Below are 25,751 nucleotides of genomic sequence, written 5' to 3'. Positions count from 1 at the left end.
TTAAGTTTACTTTTAGAATTTATATATAATATAAACATTTTATTTATAATAATAATATTCTTAAAAGGTTAGCACCTTTTTTTGGATTATAAGTATCACTGTATGGGTTTGAATTCAATAAAGTTTAAGAAGTTTAAATTTAATTCATAGAAGAAATTAATTCAGAAATATTTTTGAATAACTAAATTTGAATATTAAGCTTTCATTAAATTATTTATTTATTAGAATGTATTTTTATATAAGAACAAATGCGTAGGTAATAAAAGAAAGGCGCTAAAATGCGGTAATTCCAATCGCTGAGAATAATTCCATAAGCTTAACACTTATTTTATTGAAAAATTAAAATTAAATAAAACAGGCGTCTTAACCTATGTTTTGTACAATATTTTTCAATATTTGTTTTTCAATACGATTGACACCTAATTTTTAATTTAAATTATTTTATTTTACTTTGGTTGGTTGGTTGGTTTAAGGGTGACCCCGCATCGGAGTGCCACATAGACCGCAAGTTGGGTCCGTTGTGTTGCCCTAGAGCTCATTATTTTAAATGATTTCCCCACCTAACCGAGATTTTTATTGTAGATTTTGGTCAAAGATATTAATTCGTTTCGAAAATTTGATGAGAGATTCGATTTTCAGGTCCGAGAGTACTGAAAGATTGTCAATTGTTGGAGACCCTAGAAGAGCGAGTCGACTTCTGGCTAGACCCGGACAACTGCACAGCAAATGTCTGCTCGATACTTCCTCATCTTCGTCCTCGCAGTATCTGCACAGGTCGTTTTGAGGAACCCCGAGCCGACGTGCGTGAGTGCCCAAAAGGCAGTGGCCGGTGATAAGAGATGTTATATGCCTTAGTTCGTGTTTCGAAAGACTTATAAGGGTTTTTGTCTGTTTCAGATTGTAGGATGGCCAGATTTGTCTGGTCGTAACGCAAGTAGTTTCCACTCGCCACCTCCGATCAGCAATGCCGTGAAATTCTCGATCGATTATTTTACTTTATTTTATTTTATTTTATTTTATTTTATTTTATTTTATTTTATTTTATTTTATTTTATTTTATTTTATTTTATTTTATTTTATTTTATTTTATTTTATTTTATTTGAGCTTAATCCATCTCGGCTATTGCCGGAGATTACACATCCCGGATAAAATTTTCAAGGGATTGTGCACTGGTGGAGCGTAGTCCAAGTTCTACGCCCATGCGATTGCTATTGCTTAAATATTTAAAAATCTACGAACTATTGCACATGTGTCCAGTATGGTCGACTTCTGCATGTTTTCTAAGAGGTGTTGGCAGTCATACTTCTTCAAGTTTTTTTATTAAATGCTTAGGCACTAATCCAGTGGAAGATATAATTATTGGTACTATATTAACTTCCCTCGCTTTGTACATCCGTTTAAGTTCTATGGCCAAAACTACGTACTTCGATATTTTAGTGGAGTATGTGCTTTGGATATTGCGATTAAGGGGCACCGCTAAATCGATTACTTCGATCGTTTTATTTGTCTTGTCGAACAAGATAATGTCAGGTTTGTTGGCAGCTGCTGTTTCATCTGTGGATATAAATCTGTCCCAGTACAGTTTAAAATTTGCATTTTCCAATATTGGCTTTGGTTCATATTTAATTTTAACATTTATTTTATTTTATTTTATTTTATTTTATCTTGTTTTATTTTATTTTATTTTATTTTATTTTAATATATTTTATTTTTTTATTTTTTTTATTGCATCCCAAAAAAGGAGTGTTTTACATTAATTGGCGACAGCTTAGCTGCAAGCCAATAATTTATAACAGGTACAAAATATTACAATTAAATATACTTATATATAAATATTATACAAAATAGTTAACAAATTTACTAACAAGAAAAACGTTTACTGTAAAAAGTTTCGGTCGATATGGCAAGAATTGAGTAAAGCTGCTTTCTGCATGTCGAAAATTAAATATTCTGGGAGTTGAAGAGTTTTGACATTGTCTGCTAAGTTTTTATGCACTAGTCCGTGGGCTGAGATGATAATTGGTAGTGTGTGCACCTTCCTTAGCTTCCACTGGCGTTTGACATCAATGCCTAAGTCAGAATATTTGGATATTTTTTCTGCATATGTTTTTTGCATGTTTCTGTTTAGAGGAACAGCAATATCAACTATATAACCAGTCGCTTGAGATTTATCAATAAGGATTTATTTTATTTTATTTTATTTTATTTTATTTTATTTTATTTTATTTTATTTTATTTTATTTTATTTTATTTTATTTTATTTTATTTTATTTTATTTTATTTTATTTTATTTTATTTTATTTTATTTTATTTTATTTTATTTTATTTTATTTTATTTTATTTTATTTTATTTTATTTTATTTTATTTTATTTTATTTTATTTTATTTTATTTTATTTTATTTATTTTATTTTATTTTATTTTATTTTATTTTATGTAATTTTATTTAATTTAATTTAATTTTATTTTTTATTTTATTTTATTTTATTTTATTTTATTTTATTTTATTTTATTTTATTTTATTTTATTTTATTTTATTTTATTTTAATTTTATTTATTACTTTAAAAGTTGCAATAAACCAAATTTATCATCATAGGGTTTTTACCTGATTTTTATTTCAAAATTTTATTTAAATTATTATTTGAAAAGTTGAAGTAATACCAAATTTTTCATAATAGGATTTTAATTTTCAAATTTAGTTTTATTTATTATTTTAAAAGTTCAAGTGCAATCTAACAATATTTTTAAGCAAACGAAAAATAATATCTCGATGGTTTGCCGCAGGAAACATTTTAACAGGGTTACCACATATTTTAATAAGAAATTAAAAAGCCTACCACGATTTAGCTATAAGTTGAAATAATGTGTTTTATACGATTTTACTCTGAAATTTTTTGAACAGGGTTGCCACTTGGTTTCAGTTAAAATTTAATAGTTTTTAAATGAAATATGGCAATTTAGATAAAGTTTCACACAATTTTAATAAATTTTTTTTTAATAGAGATGCCATCTGATTTGTAATTAAATTTTTTTATTACTTTGAAAATTGCAGCGCAATATAACAGTATATGTGTAGGCAATAGAAAAAGGTGTGGAAAAGTAGTATTCTCGATAGTTATTTTCGTATTATTCTTTGCATTAGGCGAAAAATTATTTAATAAATGAAAATGACACACTATTGGTATTATGTGAAAATATATGGTGTATACACCTAGTTGTAATTAAAATTTGTATTCAATTAATTTTTTGAAAATAAACCAAATTTTATATAATAAAAAAAAAATGTATTTAAATCATTATTTGAAAAGTTCAAGTGCAATATAGTTTTAAGCAAAAAATAATAATATTTCGTTGGTTTATCGCAGTAAACATTTGAACAGGGTTACCACATATTTTATTAAGAAATTGAAAAGCCTAGCAAAATTTAGCTATGTGTTGAAATAAAATGTTTTTTACGATATTAATCGGATTTTTCAACAGGGCTGCCACCTGATTTTAATGAAAATTTAACAATTTTTAAAACCAATATGGAAATCTAAATAGTGTTTCACACAATTTTAATTAATTTTTTTTTATAGAGATGCCACCTGATTTTTTCACAAATTTTATAATTTATTTTATTACTTGGAAAGTTGCAGAGCAATATAACAATATACATGTAAGCAATAAAAGAAAGGTGTTAAAAAGTAGTAATCTGGATAGTTAATATCGCGGAGAATATACCACGTAGCACTACCACAATCACATTTGAACAGTGTTACCATATGTTTTATCAAGAAATTAAAAAGCTCGCCAGAATTTAGCTATGAGTTGAAAATATATGTTTTATACGATTTTACTATGATTTTTTTAACAGGGTTGCCACCTAGCTTTAATTAAATTTGAATAATTTTTAAATCAAATATGGCAATTTAGATAATGTTTCAAGCAACTTTAATCCATTAATTTTGATAGAGATGTCACCCGATTATTAATTAAATTTTTTCTTTTTACATCGAAAGTTGAAGCACAAAGTAGTAATCTCGATAGTTATTATTGCGTAATATACTTTAAAATCGTTATTATTTTATTTAAAAATTAATTAGCATGTGAAAATTCATATTCTACGCAACTTTAGTCAACAATTTTTTTGAACAGGGTTGCCACATGGTTTTAATTAAATATTAATAATTCAAGAAATGCCATAATTTAGATAATGTTTTGCACAGCTTTAATAAAAAAGTGTATTTTTTTATATTAAGTGAAAATTTTAATGTTTTGCACAGCTTTAATAAAAAAGTGTATTTTTTTATATTAAGTGAAAATTTCTAGTTAACTTGAGCCCTGAACAAAATATGTAGGAAAAAGCTATTAACTGTTGTATAACTCTTAAACAGGATTTTTGCAAGGTTTGAATATCACTTGTATGAGCTGGTAAGTATTTGTAGCCAGCTACTAGTCCTAATAATTGCAAGTGTGAATTTCGAACAAGAATACAAAACAAATGTTATTAACAAAATAATAATAAATTTTTAACTAAGCGAACTATTTATGCTAATATTTTATTTGTATCAAATAAGGAAATGCACATTTTTCGCTGCAAGTTATCCCATTAAATCAATAATTTTATTATATTTCTTAAGTATAAAAATTAAAAAAAGCAATAGAAAAAATATCATAAGAGATCTGAAATCATCAGACAGCCGCAACGTCGACGATGTGGTGCATTCAACGTTAACTAATGTGGCACATATATTCCATACACACATGATTACATATATACATACAGACAGATATGTATTTATAGCGATTTGTTCATAGTCTACACGAATACACTGCACGCCACATTGATTTTATTTATACGTTTTTGTTTACACTCACGAAGCCCATTCCAACAACATTGCAAATTCGAGTGCACCGTGAACGTATGCACATGTTTTGCTACACACATATATACACACATGTGTTGCAAATTCCAATATGTGGCAAGTGCACTCACTATAACTTACTACAGTGAGTGTTGTGTGGCTTGTGAAAGTCGGCAACAACAACTGTGCGGCCAATCAGTGAGCACAGCGCGCATTTGTATGGGGTGATGAAGTGTAGAAGTGGTGAGCAAAAACAAAAAAAAAGAATAGAAAAAAGTAAATTGGCGATTTTGTCAACGCACAATGAACTTGATCGAACGGTAAATGTGTGACACGAAGCGTGCGAGGGTAGCACGCACGCTGGACGCAACGGCAACATTGATGGCATACAAGCGCAATAAAATGAGAAACACAGCCGTGTTGATGAGTGACAAAACGAAGAAAAAAAAACACATGCAACATAAAACAAAAACGTATGAAAAATAAGAATTGCACGCCAAAGCCAAAAACAACAAGCAGTGCCCATTTTTTATGCCCGTGGATGCTGCTGGTCCACGATCGCAGCGCACGCGACGCACTCTCCGCTCAATTGGGCACAGCGCATGCTGGCAACAGTAAGAAAGCAATGCAAACAACAACGACAACAACTGACCTAACAACGTTGTACCTACATAAATTTACAGTTACTTGCAGCAAGTGGCTGCCACTTGCTAAAAGCGGTAGCAAAACTGTAATGTGCGAAGAAATAAGGGGAAAAGAAGATTCTTGAAAAATTTTGTATGTAGAAATTGTTGAAATAAGCAAAGTTGTCTCGGTTTGGGTGGAGTCGCATTTTTCTTTTTTAACCCAACGCATGTTTTTAGCGTCTTAATATTCCAAAAATTTGATAATAGTCTTCCCAATCACAATATTAGTAAGAATAATTCCAAAAAACAGTTGTCCAAGTTGTGTATTCTTAGATACAGAACCGGCTATTTACTATGGGGCCTAACTTGGCTACGCTCATTTCGTAAGTCATCAAAGATCACATGAACACCCCAATTCCTAAGCCAAATTGGGTTGAATTTTTTTTTCCTTTTTTTTGTTTTGTGAATTAAATTATGTACATTTTATGGCAAAAGGTAAAGAAAAATAATTAAGAAAATAAATGGATAATTATTACTTTTAATTCCTACATAATTTATTTTTAATTCATGTTTTGTTTTTTTTTTTTTAAACTAAAAAAAAGTAAAGGAAGATTTTTAAGAAAATAAATTGTTAGTTATTTAAAAAGAAAAAAATTTTTAATTTTTACCTTTTTTACATTTAATTAACATAATTTATTTTTAATTAATTAATTTATTTTAATTTATACTATTAGGTTGTTCGGAAAGTAATTTCTTTTTTTTTTTTTGTGGTGAAAATTAAATACGATCTTAAACCCAAGCCTTTCAGGTGGTCATAAACAATTGAATTCGATAAATTTAACCCCTCATCGATCCCATCTGTTGCTATTCGCCGGTTTGCATCAACTAATGCCTTTATCGCGCCTTTATCAGCTTCAACCGGCAATCCAGAACGTGTTTCATCTTCAACATCAAAAATGCCAGTTCTGGCACTGGCGTATTGTCAACACATCTTCTCCATACATATCGGTTAATTTCTTTCTGGCTTAAACAGCATTTTTTTCTATAGTAAAAAAAGTAAAATATGACGAAAATGCTGCTTATTGATCCCCATTTTAAAAGGGCACCGACCAAAAACTACTGCGCAAAATCAATCGAACTTATTCACACACAAGCCTTGCTATATCAGCTGTCAAAGCATATAATGTCAATGCGACTTAAGTGTGAAGTTACCTGTGAAAAAATACAATTAAATCCTCTGTCGGGAAAAACGAAATTACTTTCCAAACAACCCAATAAAGTTTTTTTTAATTTATTTAATTATTCCTCGAACGTTTTGCTTCAGGTGTAATAATATTATTCAGATAATAAGAAAAAATAATAATTTACAACGTATTAAATACCTTTTGTTCTATACCTGCACTGGAAATATTTTTCGAAGAAATTTGAGCACCACTTTTTTTATTGAAATTTAGCAGGTAAGATTAATGAATTCAAAATAGTTAATAGACAGAGGAGCTCAGAAGATAAGCTAGCATCTTTCTTACCCTAGAATAACTTTGGCTTAAAAATACTTTTTTTACTCTTCTCGCTTGTGTGAAAGTATTTACTTTCATTAGTGGAAATAGTTTGGATTAGTTTGTGAAAAAAGAAATCCACGACTTTTGCATACAAGTTTTGCACAAATGGTTTAAAACTGTTTTATAGTCAATCGGGCGCTCCGCAGAGGCTAACTGACAAGGTGAAGTACCTAGGTATTATCCTTGACTGTAATAGGCTTCCTTACATAGAAGCCCAATATTAAGGAGAGAGTAAGAAAGGCAATAATACCTTTGAATGGATGCAAGGACGCCTAGAGTTGTAGAGTTATAATACCATTATAAAGCCAATTTTGTTATATGCAATCATAGTCTAGTGGAACTCACTAGAAAGGATGGCATTAGTGACGAAGTTGGAGAGGGTTCAAAGGTCAGCACTTATTGAAATCAGTGGCATGCTTCGAACGACTCCTACGTTGGCGCATTAAAAGTCTGATGAACCTCATCAGCAGCATAAAGCGCAAACGCAGCACAGTCATCGTTCATTATCCACACACCCTAAACCCACCCTCCTAACCATCCGTTTCCCACCTCTCTCCGTCCTCTCCTTTCATCCCATCGGTTTTTTCCTTCACCTTACTTCCTTCACAATGGTGTCACAAAAGACGAATCCGTTTTTTTCTTCGTACAAGTGTGCCCACTCCTTGGGTAACCATTCTAACCTAACCTAACGTGCCAGTCAGCTTCGACTATTACGACGGCAGTATTATTTTTAGTGTATTGAGTAACCAGAAGCCGCCAGAATGCAGCGTAAGGCGGCGCATTGTAATAGTGCAAAAGCTAAGAGCTGTCCCGTACCCAGGTTTTTCTGTTTTTTTTTTTTTGGAAGGTCTAATTTAATTTAATTTCATTTTTGTTTAATTTCATTTCAATTCATTTACTTTGATTCCAGTGCATTTTATTTCATTTCTAATTTATTTTTCTTAGCTTTGAATTGCAATTCATTCCTTTCTACTCCATTCAATCAATTCTATTTCATTATATACAACAATTTTGTATTCAATTTTAATGCATTCTTTGCCTAGTCTTGTTTTCATCTCACAAATTTTAATTCCATTGCATTTCATTTCGCTTTATTTCCTTTACTTTGCTTAGTATTCTAAATCACTTTATTCATGGATCACTTCAATCTGTTCTAGTATCTTCCATTCAAATTCTATTATTAAAGTTTTATTTTTATTTTATATTTCAACTTTTCGTTTCATATCATTACCTTTAATTTTACTCATTTTTTATATTGCTTAATTTTCGAATTTCATTCTATTTCATTTAAATAAATTATATTTCAACTTATTTCGCTTCATTTCAGAACATATTAATTTATTTCCCTCAGTTTTATCAACTTTTAATAGGGCTATGAATAAGTTCGTGCGGTTTTTTTCGAAATTTGAAACTTTATTGACGTAAAATGGTTACAAATTTAATATTCAAAATATTGTCCATCGCTTACTACTACTTTTTCCCATCTTTCTGGCAATTCACGGATTCCCTTTGTGAAAAATTCGGTCGGTTTTGCCGCAATCCACGAATCGATCCATTTTTTGACTTCATCGTAATTACGGAAGTGCTGGTCAGCCAGGCCATGTTGCATCGATCGGAAGAGATAGTAATCGGATGGCGCAAGGTCTGGACTATACGGCGGGTGGGGTAGGACATCCCATTTGAGCGTTCCCGTTTTTCTCGCAGTGCTCGGCTCAAACGCATCAATTGTCGTCGGTAGACATCCCCCGTAATCGTTTCATTCGGTTTCAGTAGCTCATAATACACAACACCCAGCTGGTCCCACCAGATACACAGCATAACCTTCAGGCCATGAATATTCTGCGCCGACGTCGATGTTGAAGCATGGCCAGGGTATCCATACGTTGCCCGACGTTTTGGATTGTCGTAATGGACCCACTTTTCATCGCCAGTCACAATTCGATGCAAAAAACCCTTTCTTTTGTGCCGTTGAAGCAGTTGTTCGCATGCCATAAAACGGCGTTCAACGTCTCTTGGCTTCAATTCATACGGCACCCAATGGCCTACCTTTCGGATCATTCCCATGGCTTTTAAACGTTTGGAAATGGTTGATTGATCAACTCCCAAAGTTTTTGCAACCTCTTCTTGCGTTTGAGCCGGATCTTGATCGAGCAATTCCTCCAATTCGGTATCCATGAACTTTGGCGGCGCACCCTCGCGTTCTTCGTCTTCCAAGCCAAAATCACCACTTTTAAAGCGTGCAAACCACTTCTGGCACGTTCGCTCAGATAGAGCATGCTCACCATAAACTTCCACCAAGATACGATGACTTTCGGCTGCTTTTTTCTTCATATTAAAATAATGAAGAAGAATTCCCCGCAAAAACACATTATTTGGCACGAAATTCGACATTTTCAAGTGTGGTAAAAATATTGTTGTTTACGCTTCAAATAAAAAACTTATACTGACGTTTGTGCCTTACGACAGTAGCTCTCCAATGAATGTTTGGAAATGTGGATCGATGAAATAATAATCAAGTTACGCCATCTGTTGTAAAACCGCACGAACTTATTCATAGTCCTATTAAAATTACTTAATTTTTCTTAGTTCCTTTTAATCTATTCCTTTCTAATTCAAATACAGGGTTTGATTGAAAAGTAATGAACCTTCCCACGCGGAGCGTCTGCCAAGCGATCAACCGAATCGGCTGGTGGGGGAAAATGACCTTCCCCTTCCACTAGAAACCGGTCCCAGTTCGCTGGCAACAGCGGTGCAGTCAACTTCGCTCCGCGCGTGAAAGCTGTTTTAAAAGTGTGTTAGGATTTTGCAGTGGCGAAAATGCAGCGATCGCTGGAGCAACGTTACTCGATCAAATTTTGCGCAAAGCTAAACAGTTTGTACCGGAAGCACTGTAAACGCGGAATTTTACAAAGGAGTGCTCTTCCGACTGAAAAACCGCGTCCCCGGGTTCGGCCCGACCTCGTCAACAATTGGACCCTTCATCACGACAATGCGCCGGCGCACACCGCCTTCCTCTGCACCTCTGCATTGACCAAGATGAAGGTTCCGGTGCTTCCACATCCTCCTCCCAGACCTATCTCCTCCGGATATCTTCTTGTTCCCGCGCCTGAAAAGAAAGCTGAAGGAGAAGCGTTTCGACTGCATCGAGGCGATCGAAAAAACTGTGATAGCCGAATTGGCGGATGAGTTTAAAAAATATTTCCTGCAGTGGAAGGACCGCTACCAGCGATGTATTGACGCTCAAGGGTCCTATTTTGAAGAATATTAGTTGTATAAGGTTTAATAAAACTGCTTAAAAAAAATAAGGCTCATTACTTTTTAATCAATCCCTGTACATCATTTATTCAGTTTCACTTGAATTCATTTAATTTGATTCCCTTTCATTCCCTATTACTTTATACTTCAATTCCCTTTCAATCCTTTCCATTCCATTTCATTTATCTTCATTTCATTCCATTATCTTCTATTTCATTTCAGTTATTCTCATTTTAATTTTATTTTCTTATTTTATTTAATTCCCCTTCATTTTACTCTATATTCCAATTCCCTTCATTTCATTTGTTTTAATTTAATTCAATTATCTTCCATTTCATTTCAATAATTACCACTTTATTTTTTATTTCAACAATTCCGTTCACATTATAGTCACTTAATGCATTCAATTTTTATTTTACTTAATTTTAATACCATTTTGTTCCGTTCTATTCCACTTCATATAAATAACCCTCTATTCCATTTAATTTCATCCTATATCATTATTTATTAGTTTAATTTTCATTCATTTCATTACATATCATTCCACTCCATGACATTCCATTTCAATTCGTTTCTTTCCACTTTATTCCATTCCACTTCAATTTGCCTTTATTTCCGTTTTCGCGCTCCTACAAAACCGACCGCTGAATTATTCCACCCGTTGCATGTCCATTCCACAAATTTCCTCAATTTCTCATAATCAAGTAACTAAATGAATACAATGCGCATTTCCTTTTCCTTTTTGTTCCTCTTTCTTTTACTTCAGCTATTCCGCATTGCTTTTGCAGTTGTTCGATTTGCAGAGATTTTTAAATTTGTCTTCTTGATGCGAGTATTGCTAGCATTTTGTTGGTGTTGTTAATTTTGCCGGAATTTTTACTGTTACTTTAATGTTGTTGATAGACTTACATACATTATTGTTGTATTATTTAGTTGTTTTTGTTGTTTTCACGCTTACACTCATACATCGATTTAAGTGAATGGCGAACGGAAAGTGGTTAGCGGTGTTTTTGTTTTTATTTTCATTACTTCTTTTTTTTGTTTTTCTGCACACTTTTTGCACATCTACGCGCCATCGACACACCAACAACAACAACAGTGCACTTGCTAAATCGACAGCAATATCAGCATGCAACTCGACTGCCGCATTGCAGCAGAGAAATTTTTTAATGGATTTATCAATGCGCGCGATGAAGCTGACTCGATCGCCGGTGTAGTTGTCAGTGCAGAGGCTGCTTTGGCTGCTGGTGTTACTGTTGCTGTTATTGTTGCTATTGCTGTTACTTTTGCTGCCGTTGTCGATGCCAATCGATGCCGAAACTGATGCCAAAACCGCTGCCAATGCGGAGATGCCGTTGTTGATGATTGCCGTTACTGAAGCTGGGGCTGAGGTTGTGGCTCGTTACTAACGCTGTGGCTACAGCTAACGTTGCAGACAGCAAAATTACATGTGTGGATATGTTCATATATGCACATACACAGAAACATATGTTAATTTATTATAATAAAGTATATGTTGCCGCTATGATTTTCCGCTTAATTTTACACGTTCACACTCTTTGTTACGGCTCCCCAACCATAGCAACGCAAAACAGCTTTAAACAGCTCATAAATTTGTAATAGACACAAAATTAATATTTTTAAATAATAGGTACATATTTTTTATGATAAACATTTTTAACAAGAAGCCAAGTCAGCCACGGTAAAAAGTCATAAGTCAGACTTGGTCTAATCCTCTATCTGAATTTTTGGTAGATTTCGGGTGAAAGACGTTTTTACGCTAAGAAAAAATCCAATCGTTTTAGGGATTTGCTATAAATTTGAACGTAAAATAAGTAAATGCAGTAATGCCGCGGCATAGTTTGTTTAATTCGTGGCATAAAATATGGACTAATATATTTTAGTCCTACACGAATTGAACAATTCAGTTAGGTTAGATAATTGCAGCTCGCCATTCAAGGCAGACGCATATTTAGGTGCGGAAAGTTGTTTGGCAATAGGATTATTACCTAACGGAACTCGTCGATAAGAGTAAAAAAAAATATTGAAGAAATTCAAATGCGGTGCTTCACAGCGTGCCTTTGACATCGTAACAAGTAACGAATCTTGGATCTGTGCGAATTGGCCAGAAATAAAACAGCAATCGAGAGTTTGGGTGTTCTAAAACGAGCTTAATCCAACAAACGTTGAGCGAGTAAGAAACCCCTCAAAGTAAATGGGCGGCTGTTTTTTTTTTCGAAAAATCTGGCCACAACAGTACCACCGGAAAAACTTCGAATAGTCAATTCGGAGTGGTGTACCACCGTTTGTGTGCCAGAAGTTTTCGGAGAATTGAAGAAAATCCACCGACAAAGATTATTCATATTTTACCAAGCCAATATGAGCTCTCACGTGCCGGCTCGCACATGAAAGTTTTTGAGCACTCAAAAGATCGAATTAATTTGTCATCCGCCTTACAGCCCTGATTTGACAACCAATGATTTCTTTTTGTTGCCGAATATTAAAAGACAAATGCGAGGTTGACGTTTTTTAAAGCCTAAAGAAATTGTTGAAGCCTCTAAACAGCTGGTTTTGAAGGTATCCAATTGTGAGTGTCAAAAGTGCTTTGAAAATTGGTTTAAGCGGATGCAGAAGTGTATTGACTTATAAGGAGAATATTTTGGAAAAGAAATGAAGCCATTTTCATTATTTTTTTTACTGTGTTTTCATTATAGGACTCAAATTTGAGCAATGGAGTAGTAAATCTGATAAAATTGTAATTTGGCCAACATGCCAACAAAAACTATTGAGATATTAGAGCTCTATTTTCGAGCGTATTTTTATTTCCTTCACATGAACAATAAACACAGATAAAGCCAGTTCTATTGAATCGATTTTGTTGAAATAAAATTTAATTGACGTAGAATTGGTGTCGTTGTCGTGTGAACTACTATCATTTGAAAAATTAAAAAGTATTTTTTTCGTATCTTTAAAATCAAAAAAGGTTGTCAAATTATATTTTTTTACAGCTAGTAGTTCACACGATAACGACATTCATACTGAAGAAGAAACTTTTTGTCTTTTTCATTTCAGACACCTGTGAATCCGTGAGGCCAGCCACATATCTTTTTTTGGAAGACCATTTTTTGAAAGCTGACACCTTTTTAAATGAACCTTGTATGTAATAAAATACTCAAAAAGAAATAAAAAATCTTTTTTTTCGTTCCCGTTTTACAGGCTTTTAAAGAAACACCCAAAAAACTACCATTTCCAATGGAGCGAGGGAAAGGCACTCCAGGAAAAGCAAAATGCACAAAAGTTGATTTGATAAAATGTATATAGAAAAGCGGTGCCCGGCTGAAAATAGGCATTTAAGAGAATCTGTGCTGAAGCAGAAAGGCTATTTTTAACACACTTTTATTATCTCGGGTTGTATGTATGTATATATGTACGTATGTAACGGAATCTTTGAGCTTAATTTTCACTGGCTTCTAAAAATCTGATCGACTTGGAATTTTGAACACCTATCAAGGACCGATGACATGCAATAATTTGATAAAAGTGTCCCATTATCCTTATTAGGATTGCCAGGATTACTATTTTCTTTTTTTTACTGTGGGCAAAAAGTAAGGTGAATTTGGTTGTAAAATGAAAAATCTTTATTTATTCTTGTAAATCAATTTCATCCCCTTCAAAATGATCCCCTCTCGATGAAATACACTTATGCCAACGATTTTTCCAATCCCCGAAACATGCCAAATAGTCCATTTCCGGTGTAGCCATCAGCACCGTATTCGATTCAGCTTTTATCGCCTCAATCGACTCGAAACGCGTTCACCGGAGTGGTCTCTTGAGTTTTGGGAATAGCCAGAAGTCACACGGAGCCAAATCAGGCGAATACGTTGGTTGCGGAACGATATGCGTGGAATTTTTGGCGAAATGGTCACGAAGAACGAGTGCAGTGTGAGACGGTGCAGTATCGTGATGCAAAAACCAAGAGTTGTTGGCCCATAAGTCTGATCTTTTTAGACGAATTGCTTCACGTAAACGACGCATAACGCTCAAATAATATTCCTTATTAACAGTTTGGTCAGGTGAAAGGAATTCATAGTGCACCACACCACGAAAATCGAAAAAAACTGTCATCATGACCTTTATTTTTGAACGACTTTGACGTGCTCTTTTCGGTCTGGCCTCGCCTTTAGCAAGATATTCGCTTGATTGGTCGGTTGTTTCAGGGTCGTAAGCATAAATCCAAGTCTCATCTCCCGTAATGATGCATTTGAGCTTGTCCTGATAGACTGAAAGAATTGTTTCACACACACCAACGCGACGACTTTTTTCCAAGAAATTGAGAGTTTTCGGTATCAAACGAGATTTGACTTTTCGTAGGCTCAAATGGTCTTTCAAAATGGTTTTCACAGATCCTTCTGATATTCCGATCATATCAGTAAGGTCTTTAACAGTCAACCGACGATTTTTGAGCACTAACTCCTTCACTTTGTTGACGTGTTGGTCATCTGTTGACATCGATGGTCGTCCGGAGCGCTCCAAGTCATCAACACGTTCTCGACCCTCTTTGAAGTCTTTGTACCACTTATAAACATTTTTCTACGACATTGTCGAATCACCAAATGCCTTCTGCATGCTAAAGGTTTCCGCAGCCGAAATTTCATTCCGCAAACAAAATTTGATGGCACTTCTCTGCTCAATCAAATCAGACATTGTAAAAATCGATCGTTTGGTAAACACAAGCGTAAATATATTACTGATAATGACATTCACATGAAAGTTGGCCCAGATGTTAATAACAGTGCTGCCAACTCATGAAAAAAATAACTAGACCGAAATTTTAATCCCGCGAACTTTGACAAATAAATGCACCTTACTTTTTGCCCACAGTAGTAGCAAGAATGATAGAAAGAAGATTGCGCCCATCAGAGCGTACGTGACGTCACGTTTGCTGAGTTGTGCAGTATTGCCAACTATTTGCTCTTCGCAATAAAGTTAGTGCTTTTCTATACCCAAAATGCAACATTTTTAAGTTTCGTGTTTGTTTCTTTTTTTTAATTTAAAGCTACCGAAACTTTAAGTTAAAAAACAAACTATGTTATTAAACAAAAACAGGTTAAAAAAAGTCACTCTGAGAAGATTTTAGTGCTAATGAAAATTTTTTTACTCTTATAAAATTTGATAATTTGAAAGTGCAAATTTAATTTTTAGCTCCATTTAAGGTTATGCAAAAATACTAAATGCCTCTCAACTCTTCTTAAGATTGGAAACCTTTTTACACATTTTAAAAAGCCTTTGAATTTATTGAATGCGAATTAAAACCATAGAGGTGTAATCGTTTCTTCCGGTCATCAATCCTTAGTGAGACATAGGACATTAAGAGTTATATTCATTGTAAAAATAAACAACAAAATATCAGAAAATACTAAGGAAACCATACTGACATTTTTACAAACAGAGTACCTTATCTAGTTACATACCTTCAAATATAGCAAAAAAGTCGTTCCCTTAACAAAAGAGTCTCGCTTAACAAAAAAAAACTCATACATTAAATTGTACATAAGCATAACACATTTATTAAAAAATACGCACATTTTAAAGACAATTTGTCACGCATACAAAGTTCTTTAAGGGATTCAATAAAAATTTGTTGGGTTATTTTCTTTAAATGGGCATTTAAGTGCGTTTTTATATCCAAAGCTAGGCAACTCTGCAGTAGCGAGAGAGGGATTTGACTGCCGAAAGCAGAAGAACACCAACAACACCGGCAATCGCGGGCAATGCCACCAGATGCTAAAAAAAAGTAAAGCTAAATAAAACTGAGTGAATTATTTAACTAATTCTTAAAAATGTATATTTCACAAAATTATAAACATGACATTTTAATTAGAACAGCTAGAAAAATGTCATGAAGAAAGAACTAAAACTCCGAGACAAAATATAATAAAAATAACAAAAACAAAAATGCTTAATCAAGTTACGAAAATGGTAATCTGGCCATACTGGAGCTAAAATCTCGTAACTAGTTGTCAAATTCGCTGAGCGCAAAGTAACGGGACCACGATAGGCGCCATCTCATTATTCTTTCCATCATGAGTAGTAGATCTTCTGTAGAAGAGTAAGAAAGACAGAGCTAACGCGCGGTCTGCGCATGCCAGCACTCTCCGGGTTACTCTTACTGATTTCGGGAATCTACGCTTACTCTTTCGAATTCGAACTTGCTCGGGCACGCGGCACTGCAGTACGAATAGAAGGCTTATTTTACGGAACAAAATTTTGACAAATAAGAAGGAATTTATCATTACCATAATTTCATTTATAAAATTTTATCGATTAAAGTACCATTCACAACAAAAATGAACTAAAAAAAACCAAACTGGAACTTTACATCTCATTTTGATTGTGTCAATATAATCCACGGTCTCCGTTTTCTGTGTTGAGAGTATCTATTCTGTGTCAAGGCCTTTCTTTGGACATATAGTCGGTAAAGAAGAAATTAAATAAATAAAATATAACACAATTTAATCGGACTATAAATCACTGACTAAATGAAAACAATAATTTTCATTCAGAAAAATAAGGCTCGACCTTCAATCAATGATGGGAATGCTTGATATAGTAAATATTACAATAATTCTATTGGCAACTACCTATGTACAGAGGGTTATGAAAGTGGAGCAAAATACATCCCAAGCTTTTAATTCTAATTTCAATTATTCTATTTGTATCTTAATTTTTGTTATAATTCTGTTCTGAGGTAGTTGACTATGACTGATCGTTCGATTTGCTATTACTTCATTATAGGTCTCTTTATCATTAAAATTTATTTTCTACTTTTTAGTTCGATTAGCAATAAAAGCGTGTTTTTTAGTTTTTTTAAACTATTTTTTATTCTAATATATATATGTAATAAATATATATAATATTTTGTATGCCACGCTAATTTTATAAATGCCTGCAACATCTACTCATTTAATTTTGGATTGATTACTTGGCCTATTATTTGGCACAAATGCACAGGTTTTGTGATGCAGAAAATACAGTTTTTATACTAACATAAATTTTCCACAAAAATGTATATAGATGTAGGAATTTTTTTTGCAGTTTTTCATAATAAAATTTAATGTGAAATTGATTACAGCTCTTCATAAAAATATTTTAAAAATTTACGGCTGTTTTAATGATTTTCAAATAAATGGATAAGCGGAATGCTATTACAATAGCATCTTTACTATAGGTAATTTAATTTTGTTGCGCATATAAAAAAAATTAAATGTTTTCCAATTTTTAGGCTTTATAAAATCTCCGGCCTTAATGTCTCTCAAAATTTTAACTACTATAACATTTTGAATGTGTAAAACTTATTTTTAGTTGTATTTAACTAAGTAAGTTTCTTAACCCAGCGTTCATCGCTACTGGGTAAAAAATATCACAGAGGTAATAAAACCACTTCTAACTTTTTTCCTACAAAATATCGTGACCTGCCGCTTTAAGTACCTACCTTTCTGCATAGAAACAAAAGCTGCGCTCCCTACATAAAATAAATATTTAATTAATTATACACCTATATATTATGTGGTAATAATTTGCCCGGTTGCGACCGTTTGTGTTTGTATTTGCCTAGTGACAAACCCCGGGTTAAACGAGCCGCGCTCTTCGTTTTACTATTCCATTCGCCTAGCACAATCGCTGCAATTATTAAAGGGTTTGTAACATAATTTATAGATATTTCATGTGCTTGAAAGCAGGCAATTCGAAACTGCAGCAAGGCACAAGGTGGCGCAAAATTAAACAAATTTAATTTTTGAATAACTTTTTTGAATAAGTAAAAATAAATGATTTTAAGTAATGGAAATCTCTCTTTTTACCTCCGTTTACCTCTTTTTACTATCCGTTTGTCCGCGGCTGTTTCATTTACAAGTGCGATATATGATTGGCGTATAACCTAATTTACAAAAATTTTAACAACTTCTGCTAGGGTGATTAATTTTGCGCCGCCTCGGATTTGTCTAAATGAGCTGAAAGTGGGAAATATATGCCGAAAAATGTTACAGGTAAAATTTATAAACAGGTAAAAAAAATAAATTGGAATTTTTTAACTCATTAGCTTCCATCTAGAAGGTTCGGCGACCCCTACTTTCAAAAACCCACAAAAACCAATTTCGAAAGCCTTTATATGATTAAAATGTACTAAACAAAATATTCTTCGAAAAATTGTATGAAGGGTCTCTCAGGCATAACCTTCCTGTCACCAAAGTAAATCATTCTAGAGCAACTAAATTAATACTATTGTACTTTCAATATTTATAAAAGGAAGGATCTTTGTTGTAGATGCTCAAGAAAACCTTTGCTTGAAAAATAAATTCATCATAACTACCAAAGCATAGTTTCGGTTTGGCTAATGTTAGCCCTGGGTTTAGTGGTGAACGAGGACAAAACGAAGTACCTCCTGTCTTCAAACAAACAGTCGGCGCACCCACGTCACTGTTGACAGTTATAATTTCGAGGTTGTAAAGGACTTCGTTTATTTAGGAACCAGCATTAACACCGATAACAATCTCAGCCTTGAAATCCAACGAAGAATCTCTCTTGCCATCAAGTGCTACTTTGGACTAAGTAGGCAACTGAGTAGTAAAGTCCTCTCTCGACGAACAAAACTAACACTCTACAAGGCTCTCATCATGCCCGTCCAAACGTATGCCGCAGAAGCGGGGACGATGAAAACATCCGATGAAGCGACGCTTGGAGTGTTTGAGAGAAAGATTCTGCGTAAGATTTTTTGACCCGTGCACGTTGGCAACGGCGAATATCGCAGGCGATGGAACGATGAGCTGTATGAGCTTTACGACGACATAGACATAGCGCAGCGAATAAAGATCCAGCGGCTACGTTGGCTGGGTCATGTCGTCCGAATGGATACAAACGCTCCGGCTTTGAAAGTATTTGATGCGGTACCAGCTGGTGGTAGCAGAAGAAGAGGAAGGCCTCCTCTGCGTTGGAAAGATCAGGTGGAGAAGGACTTGGCTTCACTTGGTGTGTCCAATTGGCGCCGGTTAGCACGAGAAAGAAACGACTGGCACGCTTTGTTAAGCTCGGCCAAAATCGCGTAAGCGGTTATCGCGCCAATTAAGAAGAAGAAGATTAATGCGTAATACAAAAAATGTTCCCTTATAAATTTTGCTTAAAGTAATTAAATGAAATTTGTTATCAAATGAAATAATAAAGGGGGGTGTTATTCCTTCTTGCCACAAATTAATTCTTTTCATTTTTTAGCGACTTTTACGTTGATGACAGGAAAATTCAGTCTGACAAAACCCCCCAGTAAACTTTTCTCAAAACTAATTTTCTACAACATTTCAATCCTCGAACGGCTTTCCAAATTGATGTTTTTCGTGGATTCTTGAAGTAGAATCACCCTCTTCACCCACCCACCTTCACCCTTTTAGGTGGGGGCTAATGGATTAGAATATTCTGCGAAAATATTAACCGTGACATTTTACTGAATATTTCTTAAACTCTGATTGAGGTGAGGCTTACATTTTAACCACTTTTACGAAAATGACTTATGCCTAGACACGAGAAAAAATCGAACCAACTTTAGCTAATTCAGAAAATATGAACAAAGCCACGGATGATGTGTGTTGTCATAAAATTGGAGAACAGTGTTATTTAAAATGTTTTAGCGCGAAAGTGGGTTTACACACATACATACAGACATATGTACTCGTAAACCAGAGAATGCATTATATTTCGTTTAGATAAGTTTTGTGAGCAGACAATTTTTTTAGCACCAGTTTTATTATGTTAAATGAAAAATAATTTGCCAGTGGAGTCGAGATTAACATCTGAATACAGACACACCTACTTTATTAACAGCTTGCTTTCTAACTGAAGTATATAAATTTATTTTCTATTTTTTTTTTTTTTACTTTTTGATTTTTTTAATTTTTTTTTTTGTTACTTTTTTTGTTTGTTTTCTTTTTTGCAATGCCAACAACGGGTATTTTTGATACAGCGCCGTCCTATGAAATGTCAATTGTCAGCCCAAGCATTAGGATCTCAGCATTTAACGATTACCTGAACTAGTTGTTGATGAACTAGTTAATAATGGACGAAAAATTAGGTAGGTGCTTGCGTTCATCAATATTTACAATAATTTAATTTTCATTTTGTAGATACATTTTCAATGTAAGAAGCCTTTTTAGTTATACAAGGTGGCGCAAAATTAATCACCCTATCGGAAGGTTTTCAAATTTTGCAAATCTCGTATGTTTCCTCCTTTCAGTCCACTCACACAAATACAAGGTGACGCAAAATTAATCACTCTATCGCCACTAGTGAACTAGACAGCTACAAATTACAAACAAACAAACAATGGAGCGCGTAAGGTAAAAAGAGAGATTTCCATCGCTCAAAATAATTGTATTTCATTTGGAAGAAAAGTTATTCAAAAAATACAAAAAATGGATGATTGATTTTGCGCTATCTCATCATGTTATTTGAAGCGAACCCACTCTAACTGGTAATTTTCTAACTAGTACAATTCTAGTTACTTTCGGACTAGTATCATTTCTTCCAATATATATCAGTTCATACGTTAGAATATTGCTGAATAGTTTCGATTTTAACTGCAAGGAAATATTCACATAAATATCCTTCAGCTTAGTTTTCTTTGTAAAAAAAAAAGTGATTAATTTTGCGCCATCACATCATCATTTATTTGAGGTGTGTCCACTCTAACTGGTAATTTTCTAACTAGTACAATTCTAGTTACTTTCGAACTAGTAACATTTCTTCCAACATATATCAGTTCCTACACTAGAGTGTAGCTGAATAGTTTAGAATTTAACTGCATGGAAGTATGCACAGAAATATCCTTTAGTTTTTTCTTCCTGTCTCATAAAAATATATATGAGTGAATGCTCATTTTGTTTCTATTTGAAAATTTTTTTTTTTGTTTTATTTTATATATCTAATACATTTTTTTTTTTTTTCAATTATTTATTAAAATTTAATTCTTAATGTTTTTTTTGTTTATTTAATTTTATATTGTATTTTTTTCTTTTATATATTAATTTAAAATTTTATCTTTTTTTATTTAATTTTATACTTTTTTATTTTTTTATTTATTTACTTTTACATTTTATTTTTATTTATTTAAATTTAATTTTTTTAATTTGATTTTTTTATTTATTTAATTTTAAATTTTATTTATTTTTTATTTAATTTAATTTTTTTTTATTTAATTTTATATTTTATTTGATTTTTTTTTTTTAACTTATTTAATTTGAAATTTTAATTATTTTTTATTTAATTTAAAATTTTTTTTTTATTTCATTTTAACTTTTATTTTTTTTATTTAATTTCAATTTTTTTTATTTTTTTTTATTTATTTATTTACTATTACATTTTATTTTTATTTAGACCCAAGCAGCTTGTGTGCTCTTTGTTTTTTGTTTTTAAGTTAGTGTAATGTTTTATATTATTTTAATAAATAATAATATTTATTTAAATTATATTTTTTTTATTTAATTTTAATTTTTTTTTATTTATTTAATTTTAAATTTTATTTATTTTTTATTTAATTTTTCCTTTTTTTTAATTTAATTTTATATTTTGTTTGAATTTTTTTAAATTGTTTTTTATTTAATTTTGAATTTTATTTTTTATTTATTTAATTTCAAATTTTATTTGTTTATTTATTTAATTTATTTATTATTTTTTTTCTATTTAATTTTATAATTTCTTTATTTAATTTTAAATTTATTTTTAATTTTATTTAATAAAAAATTATTCAAAAAAGACCTTCGGTCTTAGATGATTAATTTTGCGAAACCTCATCGTTTTCTCTTACGTTTTGTTTGATGTGTACCCACTCCAACTGGTTATTTTCTAACTAGTGCAAATCTCACTACTTTCGGACGAGCATCGCTCCGTCCCACAAATCGTTTGCTAGAATGTTTAAATAGTTGAATTTGCGGAAAAGTGTGATTAGCGCTGTAGGGAAGTATGCACATAAATATCATTCGGCTTTGCCTTCTTTCCTTACAAGTATAAAAATAGATACTTATTTGTTGTTAGTGACTGCAGTGTACCCAATGGCCGACACTTCGACCTAAAATATCTATTGCTTCCTAAAAAATTATGTTAGTATTATTATTTTATTTTTATTTCCACTTTTTATGCAGAGAAATTTTTTTATTTCATTAGCTTTGTGGGCATAACTTTAACGAAAAATTTATCCATTTTGCACCGACGCAATTCTTTTTATTTATTTATTTTTTTTTTTTTTCAATTGTATAACTTTTCAATTTTATACATAAATACTTTTTTTTTAACTTATTTACTTATTACTCTGAAGTAATATATTTTTCACTAGGAAAAAAGACAAAAAATTTTATTTCAATGTTTATTCATTTGCGGATATGTTGACAACACAGTAAAATGCGCAATTTGTTTGTCATCTCCATACGCTTTTTCACTTCTTCTCCGCTGGCTTTTTTCATCAATTACACAACATTTGCTTGATCTTTGTTAATTTGCAATTAATGCAGATCTTTTTTACACAAACGCTCACAGTTTTGCAAAACCGTACCGTAAACTAAGGGATTTCAAGATAGCAGCTGCAAATCTTGTGCGAAATCAAGTTAATTCACGTAGACGAAAAAAATCAAAATCACTTAAAGGCGGCTAAAAGTTGTGTGAATTAATATAGACATAAAACAAATAAAAGTTGATTACGCTTGCACGCGTCACAACGCTGACACCGCAAAACTTCATTAAAACATGAAAAAAATTATGTCAAAAACAAAACACAAATTTAACAAAAAAAAACTAAAAAACACAAAACAACGCACCAAAAACAAAGAAATGTTTTATTTAAACGATTTGCCTATATGTACATATGTATGTTTATACGAATTGTAAGCGAACGACGAACGCGTGTTGCACGCGCAACGTACCAAACTCTAACTGCGCGCGTCGTCCAAACAAAACTCAGCTCAAACGCTGGCAAAGTGTTAGTGGCGCTGCTCACTTCCTCCACCTTCCTTACTGTCGTCCCCTCTTCGGCCTAATGGCCAAGCTATTTGTTGGCTAGCTGGTTTGCTTGAGTTGAGACTGGACAACTGACTAACAAATACAATATTAATAATAATATAAAAAACAACAACAACAACAACAACAACAAGAGCACATTGCCACACATAAACACACACACACACACATGCATGCTTGCAAACAAAGTATGAACAGCGCAAGCAATGAACGACGTAAAAATTGCTGCTGAGACGACAAGTCTCGTCGCTGGCAAGTCTGTCGTTTAAGCGGCTTAAGAAACGAGTCAACAACAGCCGGCTGGCGGCTAGCGGATAGTCGTATTGTTGTTGTGTGAGAAGAGCGTGCGAGCGTAGAAAAATAGCCGACTTAAGGAGGCCACACGGCATGAGTGTGAAAATTCAATATAATCGCAAAGAAAATAAAACTAAATAAATGAACTTAAAAATAGAAAATATAAATAAATGTACGCATTTTATTGTGAAAGCAGTGAGCGTTGCAGTGCGGTGTGGCGCAGCGCGGCGGTTAGCAAAACTTGAATGAAAATGGGCGCTCTGCGCAACCAATTCGTTGTTTGAGAGTTTCAGCCGCTTTGTGCCAGAGCTGGTGAGAGCTTCAGTCGCTCTCATTAAATAGCGCTCAACTCACTGAGCAAAGCAAAGTTGGACGCTCGCTTAACTCATTAGAAGGTGATGAAGAGCGACAGATACTAAGTCTGATTTGTATAGCTGCTTGCCCATTTAATTTGTATTTTGCTTGTATTTGTATTTTCTCTTACATTGTTATGGATTTTTAATGTTATCAAATGTTTACTTTGTTTGATTTAATTACATGGCTTCTTTCTTAAGGTATTCTACATTGGGTGCTACTCAAATGTGAATTGCGCTGAAGTCTTTCTCGGACACTACGTTGGAGCTTTTTTTCTTTTTAGGCTTCTGAGGTATCGCTTGACATCTACGAGTATTGGTTGTATTTATGCCTTCTTATTATGATGCTACGATTGGTGTGCGTCGGCGTAACTGGGGCAATGAGAACCTGCGCCATGAGTGTATCGGAGCACTTGTAGGTATCCTCCTTTCCCTTTTATGATAGAAAAGAAGGCTACTCTAAGAGCTCTAAGACTGAACAATAATTATCCAGTGTAAATACGTGGATCTGGGCGCTGGAAGTTTCTAAAAATTTCAACTTACATATCTACAAGTATTTAAGATCGGTTGCTTTGGGAGCCAAGTACCATACATTAAACCTGACTCGGAAATCTGGTACACAAATGGCAGAATTGGAGTGCGTGTTTATGAGCCAAACTTTGGGCACGTGGGACTTTAGTAAAAACCACGCCACCACTAATACCGCGGAACGGAGATGCAAAACCATGCAGCGGTGGCAAAGTCGATGGGACACTGAATCGAGTGGCAGCTGGACGGCGAAGCTCATTCGTACAATAGGTAAATGTGTTCTAAGGAACTTCGGGGAAGTGTTCTTCTCGGGCCACGAATACCTCCGAAAATACCTATATCGCATGGGTAAGGTAAGTAACCCCAGATGCGTATACTGCGAAGCACCGAGCGATGACCCCGGACACGTTCTTTAATTTCGACAGAGGGCTTGTGAAAAGAAGTGACCTGAGGGAGCAGATTGGCGACATCGCGCCAACCAATGAGATCGTCAAGATGCCTCAAGCAGGGCAGCAAAGCGAAACCGCACAGAATGAGACACAAAGCTGGCCACAAACATAGGGCAGCCAGACGTGGGTGAATAGAATTGGTCTATTTTATGGACCATCTCGAAGTAATACAGCAAGTAGATCTGGGAAGGGAGTCTACCCAGAAGAGGAGGAGAGATTGTTTTAGCGGTCACACTACCCAACGCAGTAGTGCGAAGTCATTTTTAACCCTACTTTACCCACCAAAAAAAAAAAAAAAAAAAAAATAACAATTGGGCAGGTAGTCCGCATTTTTTTAAGCGGGGATCCATCGCATCGAAATTCCTGGCGAAGAATATCTAAATGGGAGAACGACTTCGAAGCGCAACTGTATTTTGACAGAAAGACAGAAAACCCTATGTGTACTACAATCTCACATAAAAACACCTAAGCTCATCACTAAATAACATCGAACACCATTTTGCTGGTCTGAGTACCAAAATATGAAAGCCATGGCTGCAACGAGCAGGCGGACTATCTAGCGACACTGAGTGGTGCAATAAAATTCAATGCGCACTCACCCTTTTTCGGGTTTACCAAAGCTAGCATAAAGAAAATTTTGAATTCGCACGACATTAGATGGAAAATCTGCCACAGAAGCAGGTAAAGCGATTTATTTTTGCTTCCAGAAGAGCGTCAAGTAGGATCCTAAATCTGGATAGAGGGAACTTATGAACACTCACTGGATACTACTCGTATATGGGACATTGTAGT

At 33.5% G+C, this 25,751-nt stretch overlaps 1 protein-coding gene across 1 annotated transcript in view; it reads right to left on the bottom strand.

The window, feature by feature from the left end:
• Positions 1-23,326, bottom strand: part of LOC128861909 (mucin-2-like) — a 191,263-nt gene extending 167,937 nt beyond the window's left edge. Inside the window, exon 1 of the mRNA XM_054100287.1 lies at positions 23,137-23,326. The gene's annotated coding sequence lies outside the window, so the exon portion shown is untranslated. The remainder of the gene's footprint in view (positions 1-23,136) is intronic.
• Between the last annotated feature and the right edge of the window lie 2,425 nt (positions 23,327-25,751).

The sequence above is a fragment of the Anastrepha ludens genome, chromosome 4, assembly GCF_028408465.1.
Source record: "Anastrepha ludens isolate Willacy chromosome 4, idAnaLude1.1, whole genome shotgun sequence".
NCBI lineage: Eukaryota > Metazoa > Arthropoda > Insecta > Diptera > Tephritidae > Anastrepha > Anastrepha ludens.
Note: the sequence above shows the minus strand (reverse complement) of the source record. Positions and strands in the feature narration are given on the sequence as shown.